The sequence below is a fragment of the Triticum urartu genome, chromosome 2A (genome assembly GCF_056163025.1).
Source record: "Triticum urartu cultivar PI428250 chromosome 2A, HENAU_Tu73, whole genome shotgun sequence".
Taxonomy (NCBI): domain Eukaryota; kingdom Viridiplantae; phylum Streptophyta; class Magnoliopsida; order Poales; family Poaceae; genus Triticum; species Triticum urartu.
In genome coordinates this window covers 299,901,577-299,909,033 of record NC_141874.1, presented here as the reverse complement: position 1 = coordinate 299,909,033, position 7,457 = coordinate 299,901,577, and positions in this window count along the sequence as shown.

Genomic DNA, 7,457 nt, shown 5'->3' with positions numbered 1-7,457 from the left:
CATATGAATAAGAGCTTCACTTATATATGAAAACTGAGTTGTAATATTTTCATGCATTCTAGTTCTTGTGATAATATATTGGCTTTATATTTTATGAACTATGAAAGTTACTCATGTATACATGTGTCATTTGTGGAAAAAGCAAGAGATGTAAAAATGGATGACATATACATATACACCATGTACACATTGTGATGTAGAGCATCCTTTGGTCATCCCCATGGACCTATCATCGTCTCACCAAGTGCCAAGAGGACCCATGACACGAGCACGAGCTAGAGCTCTCGAGACCGAGGTGACTTCTTTCCTTAGTGATATCACATATGATCCACTCGGGACATAGCTACTACCTAAGTCTGGAATGTTGTGCATGATTAGGTACCAAGAGGACCCTCCCAAAGATGCACGTGAAGATGGATAAGTCCCCAAGTTCATGGATGAAGAGAACCAACAGAAGGAGTCAAGAACAGCTCCCAGGACCCAGACATCCAGCCACAACCCCGGACATCCGGCCCCTGGAACATCTACCACAGGAGCCGACCAGCAGAAGCTATAGGGCCCGGACATCCGACCTAGGCCCCAGACATCCGGCCCGATGCCAGCTCGGGCATCCGGCACCCATCACAGAACGCACCCGAGGCTGGACCCTGTCAGCCTGGACATCGGGCCAAAGGCCCGGATATCCGGCTCTTCCCAAGCCGCCGGACATCCAGCCGCCAGCCTGGACATCCGGACAAGCCTATCCAGAGAAGCTCTGAAGCCAGCCCCGTCAGGCCGGACACCCGGCCCACCAGCCCGAACATCCGGCTCCCCGTGAAGGCCCAGACATCCGGCCCGATGCCCAGACGTCCGGCTCCACCTGTCTGCGCACAGTAAAGGGCCGAGGCCCGTGTACCCCTTCGCCCACCTAGACTATATATAATCCTCCTCGTCCCTCTTTCTAGGGTTAGCATTGTGATAGCTCATATGTGAGATAGAGCCTCACTCATCCATCCATATCTACTCCTCCGAGAGAGACCGTCGCCTCTTTGGAGAAGTTCCATCTTGGGTTCAAGACCCTTAACGAGAAGACCTTCAAGATCACCTCACGGAGAAGAACGTGCTACTTGTGTCGTCCCTTGTTGATCGTGGATCTTGTATCTCTTTTGTGTTTCGCGGATCTAGCATATGTGTGACCGAATCTTGTTGGTTTGAGTGATTCTCTCGTGTTTCCGCTTGTGCTTTCCCCTCGTGTTCTTCGTGTTCATCGCGGGATCCGCTCCTTTCATGAAAGATCGGGCATCTAGGGTGCTGTCGGTGTTCTAGGAACGGGGGTCCCCAGACTTGCCTGCCTGCGGCCCACGGTGTGGCTCTGCAAGTGGACCTGTACGACCCATCTTCACGAACAAGCATTCAACACCGTCGCGAGGGGCCAAGCCTCGCGAGGCGGACGACACAAGACCTCCTCGGGAGCGGCCTCACTAGGCTGGCTCACGAGGGGTGGAGGGATCAAGGCCAAGCAAACCTCGCGAGGTTCCGATGACGTGAACTATGATGATTGAGACCAGGCGGGCGCCAGCGCACATAGTGTCCTTGTTTCTCTTTGGTGCTAAGGAGGCAAGCGCAGATGAAGAGTAACGAGGCGTCAAGAAAATGTTTCCATATCGGTGCAATGAGACCAAGGCGAGCAGGATGGCAGGACGGAGGTCACCATGGAGCCCAAGGCGGCGTCACCGCCAGAGCCTTTGCCAGGCGAAGACTGCTTTTGTCAGGATAACTTGTACTAGTTGTCCCCTTTCAAATTTGCCGTTGTTTGCTCCTTTCCCACTCAATATTTGGGGAGAGGACAAGGGCCTCTATAAATAGGACTAGCCACCACCATAGCTAGGGGAGGGACCTCATCTTGGATCGGAGCCATTCCATCCTTAGCCTCACACCCACCAAGCACAAGAACACCTCTCCTCAGGAGGCTGTTCTTCCCCTTGTACAGTTCATCATCAGCCCAAGAGGCAATCCACCACACCACACTGGAGTAGTGTATTACACCACCATGGTGGCCCGAACCAGTATAAATCTTGTGTCCCTTGTGTTGTGAGGTCGTCGAGCTAGCCTTTGAGATTGCGAAGTGCTTGAGGGCGTGATCGGTGAGGGAGAGATCTTCGCGCGCACCCTAGTGTTCGAACCTTAAGGGTTTTGCCGGAACCCGAAATCTGACATTTGGTGCGCCTGGTTGGGGTGCGCCGAAGCCTTCTTCTTCGTCGACCCACGCTTCATCACTCCACCAAGCTCATGGCCGACGCTCACGGAGCTCGCGCTGAGTGCCGGGCCGTCCTCGCTGCCCGCGTTGCTCAGACGGCTCCCATTAGTGGGCCTCCTCGTCGTTCTCCGTCACCCGCCGCCAACGCCATCACCGGTCCGGCGGCAAATGATCAGCAAGCCTCTTTGCTGCATCCCTCCATGCACCGGGACGGCCACACCGCCACCCCATCGCTGACTCCGGCCGGCTCATCATCTCACGCTCGCGCGCCCCCACGGACACGCAGGCCGCGCTGCTCATGGCATGGGAGCTCCTGCGCTACCGTCCGGTCAACGACCTCAACGAGGACTGGCTGGACCGCATCGCCGAGCTCGTCAGTGCCGGGGGAGGCTCTCCTGCACTATCCCTCTCGCTGCCTCGCCCTCCGCCAGCCACGGGCAACGTGGCTCACGGAGCGCCTTCGCCTCCTCCACAACAAGATGGCGCCCTTGCACCGAGGTGTGCGACTCAGGGAGCACCTCAGCCTCCCATGCGCCAAGGCGGCGTCCTCGCTCCAAGGTGCGTGGTCTAGTGGCGCGACCCACCGTGCCTTGTGCTAGTGCACGAGGAAAGAAGCTACCAAGAGATTCCCCGTCCCCAAGGAAGTGCTCCACTGCTCCCAGCTCCACCATGCCAGGATTGCTTGCTGCGATAGGGCCATGCGCCGCGTGCCGCGGCGACGCAGGGGTAGGACGACCAGGCTCCACCTCCAAGGCGGGCCCTGGTGACCATGGCCGGCTGCCGCGCCTTCACCCCCGAGTTGCGTAGCGTTGCCTGGCCAGGCAAGTTCAAGCTAGACCTGCCTCCGCGCTACGACGGAACCCCCGACCCCGCAGAGTTCTTGCAGCTCTATGAGCTGAGCATCGAGGCGACCAACGGCGACGAGAAAGTCATGGCGAACTGGTTCCCCATGGCAGTCAAGGAAGGTGCCCACTCCTGGCTCCTGAACCTGCCTCCTGGCTCCATCACTTCCTGGGACGAGATGCACGACCATTTCATCACCAACTTCCAGGGCACTCGCGACCGTGCCCCGGCCATGGGTGACCTGCGCCGTGCCAAGCAACAACTAGGAGATACCCTCTAGAAGTACATCCAGCGCTTCAACAAACGTTCGTCTCAAGATCCCTAAGGTGACAGACGAGGTCATCATCTCGGCGTTCTCCGATGGCGTCCGTGACATCAAGATGAAGGAGGAGCTCACAATCGACGAGGAGGTGTGCACATCCTTGGAGCTGTTCAACCTGGCGACCAAGTGCGCAAGGGCTGAGGAAGGGCGACGTTCCCTCCTCGAGCTCCCAGCTACCGATCCGAAGGAGAAGAAATACAAGGCCAAGGACATGAAGCGCAAGGGAGTCGCCATGCTCGCAGCAGAGCCAGACATGAAGCGCGGCAGGGACCAGCCCGAGTCATCCGGGAGTCGACCGTTCTGCGCCTTCCACAATGTACACAGCCACAACACCAACGATTGCCAAGACCTCAAAGCCATGCGGGAAGGACACTTCGGTCGACGCCCCGAGCGCAACGACCGAAGCTATGATCGAGGAGGAGGATGCGGCGGAGGATGCTGGGACGACCGAGGCCCATGCCAGGAGTGGCGCGACCGGCCTCATGAGGACCGCTGGCAGGATTAGCCTCGCGAAGGTGCCTGGAGGAATCAGCCTCGCGAGGACCATCCTCAAGGCAATGCTGGGCTACCTCCACTGCCGCCACCAAGAAGGAACGACAACCACCACCAAGACGAGGGGGCTAGGGGCTTCCAAGAGCTGCGTGCTATCGCCTGCATCTTGGGCGGAGCTCAAGCCCTAGCCTCACAGTGTATCTTCATGCAGTTTGCTCACGAGGTGAATGCAGTTCTTCCCAAGCTCGAGGTTACACGCCCGCTTAGGTGGTCCAAGTGTGCTATTACCATCAGCTCAGCACACCAGCTCAAGTGCGCGGCCACCGCCCGTGCTCTCCCAATGCTTTGTTCACCCGTCATCAGCAACGTGCAAGTCACCAAGACCCTCATCAACGGCGGCACAGGGCTCAACGTCCTGTCCGTCGAGACGTTCGACAACCTTCAAGTGCCATACGATCAGCTTCATCCCACTAAGCCTTTCTCAGGAGTGACCGACGACTCCACCACGCAGATAGGTCAGGTCCGCCTCCCAGTCACCTTTGGAGAACGCAAAAACTACCGCACTGAGCTCATCGACTTCGATGTCGCCCACATTCGTCTGTCGTACAATGCCATCCTCGGGTACCCAGCACTGGCCAAGTTCATGGAAGTGACGCACCACAGCTACAACGTCCTAAAGATGCCAGGGAGCGGCGGGATCATCATAGTCCCCTATGAAGAAAGAGATGCGGAGTGCTCCCTAGAGCGCGCCTTCCAAGCAGCGTCAATCGAAGACCCCGGCAACAATGCAGCCTGGTACCCTCCTGAGGTCGTCCCCAAGAAGAAGAAGCAGCTACTCCATGTCGGACCTCGGGAGGGCAGCGCCACAAGTGGTACCTCGTCAGCATCAGCGCCCATGCCTGGGGTACCTCCCTCTGCGGCTCTTTTCGGGAGGGCCTCAGACCTTGCCAACATTACGAGAGAGGCTCTCCGGCACCACTTGGAGGCATGCTTCGCGGCACGTCTCCCTCAGGAGGACACCGCACAAGGAGAGCCGGGCGCTTAGGAGTTCATCACCAATGTATCTCAGGAGCTTCAGGAAGCAAGAGCAATACACAGTGACTGCCGCCCACCTAGCATTGCTCCCCATCTAGGCAAGGGTGGTGAGCTGCGCATCTGTATCGACATACCAAGGCTCAACCGAGACGCATCTCATGAGCGCTTCTGGCCTTCGTGTGTTGGGCACTGCGCAGGTCCACCTCACAGCTATGTTCGCATGCCATTCGGCCTGCCGAGCATGGCTCCTGCCTTCCAGCGCAACCTGCGAAGCGTCATGGCCGGTCAGGAGGCCAGGCACCACGCAACCCTGGCGGAGATGGCGACGGTCCTCAAGGAACCCCCTGGACCCCCAGAGCCTCCCGAGGCTCAGGGCCCTGATGGCTCATGAGGAGCAACCCCTTCGCCGCGTACCTTCAGCTGCCTCAACACCCCTTCATCAACGGAACCAGGTGACATTTTCCAAGTTTGTTTAGCTGGGAGCACCCTCAGGGCTGCATCACTCCTAGGATGCGTGGGTCCGTCCCTGTGGCATGTATCCCTTCTTTTTTATGTCTTTAGCTTACCTTGCTGGGGGCGCCCCTCGGGCTGCATCATCCCCAAGCCGCTCGGGCCAGACCCAGTGGCGCGTATCGTTCATGCATTTACCTGAGCTAGTTTGCCTTTGTAGGATCGAAAGTATGTCTAGAGGGGGGGTGATTAGACTACTTGACCAAATAAAAACTTAACCTTTTCCCAATTTTAGTTCTTGGCAGATTTTAGCTAATTTAGGACAAGTCAAGCAATCATCACATAATTCAAGCAAGCACGCAAAGAGTATATAGGCAGCGGAAAGTAAAGCATGCAACTTGCAAGAATGTAAAGGGAAGGGTTTGGAGAATTCAAACGCTATTGGAGACACGGATGTTTTTCCCATGGTTCGGATAGGTGGTGCTATCCTACATCCACGTTGATGGAGACTTCAACCCACGATGGGTAACGGTTGCGCGAGTCCACACAGGGCTCCACCCAAGGGTAACGGTTGCGTGAGTCCACAGAGGGCTCCACCCACGAAGGGTCCACGAAGAAGCAACCACCCACAAAGGGTCCACGAAGAAGCAACCTTGCCTATCCCACCATGGCCATCACCCACACAGGACTTGCCTCACTAGCGGTAGATCTTCACGAAGTAGGCGATCTCCTTGCCCTTACAAACTCCTTGGTTCAACTCCACAATCTTGTCGGAGGCTCCCAAGTGACACCTAGCCAATCTAGGAGACACCACTCTCCAAGAAGTAACAAATGGTGTGTAGGTAATGAACTCCTTGCTCTTGTGCTTCAAATGATAGTCTCCCCAACACTCAACTCTCTCTCATAGGATTTGGATTTGGTGGAAAGAGGGTTTGAGTGGAAAGCAACTTGGGAAGGCTAGAGATCAAGATTCATGTGGTAGGAATGGAATGTCTTGGTCTCAACACATGAGTAGGTGGTTCTCTCTCAGAACATATGAGTTGGAATGGTGTGTGTGTTCTGATGGCTCTCTCATCGAATGAGAAGAAGGTGGAGGGGTATATATAGCCTCCACACAAAATCCAACCTTTACACAGTTTTCCAATCTCGGTGGGACCGAGTCAATAAGCTCGGTCGGACCGAAAATGTAAACCTAGTGACCGTTAGTGATTTTCGGTGGGACTGACATGCAACTCGGTAGGACCGATGTGGTTAGGGTTTGGGCAGAACGTAATCTCGGTGAGACCGATTACACAAACTCGGTGAGACCGAATTTGGTAATTAGCTAACCAGAGAGTTGGTTAGGCAAACTCGGTGGGACCGATTTTCTCTTTCTGTGAGACCGAGTTGAACTCGGTGAGACCGAAAAGTTACAAAGGGGAAACACTGAGTTTACATTGCAATCTCGGTGGGACCGATTCGCTCTTTCGGTGGGACAGAAAAGTTACGAAAGGGAAACAGAGATTTTGCAACCCCATCTCGGTGAGACCGAGATCCCTATCGGTAGGACCGAATTGCTAGGGTTTGGCAGTGGCTAATGACAAGTGAAACTCGGTGGCGCCGGATAGGAAGAATCGGTAGGACCGAGTTTGGCTTAGGGTTTAGGTCATATGTGGATATGGGAAAGTAGTTGAGGGTTTTGGAGCATATCACTAAGCACATGAAGCAAGAGGCTCATTAAGCAACACCTCATCCCTCCTTGATAGTATTGGCTTTTCCTAAAGACTCAATGTGATCTTGGATCACTAAAATATAAAATGAAGAGTCTTGAGCTTTCGAGCTTGAGCCAATCCTTTGTCCTTAGCATTTTGAGGGTTCCACTTTCACATCCATGCCATGCCAATCATTGAGCTTTCCTGAAATAATCATCTTGGAATAGTATTAGCTCAATGAGCTATATGTTGTTATGAATTACCAAAACCACCTAGGGATAGTTGCACTTTTAGCCTTCCATGCTTAATCTATCTATGGCTATCACCTGCTTAATTGTCGCCCACTGCGGGAGTCGTGCGCCAGTCGTCTTTCTTCAGGACCCTTCGC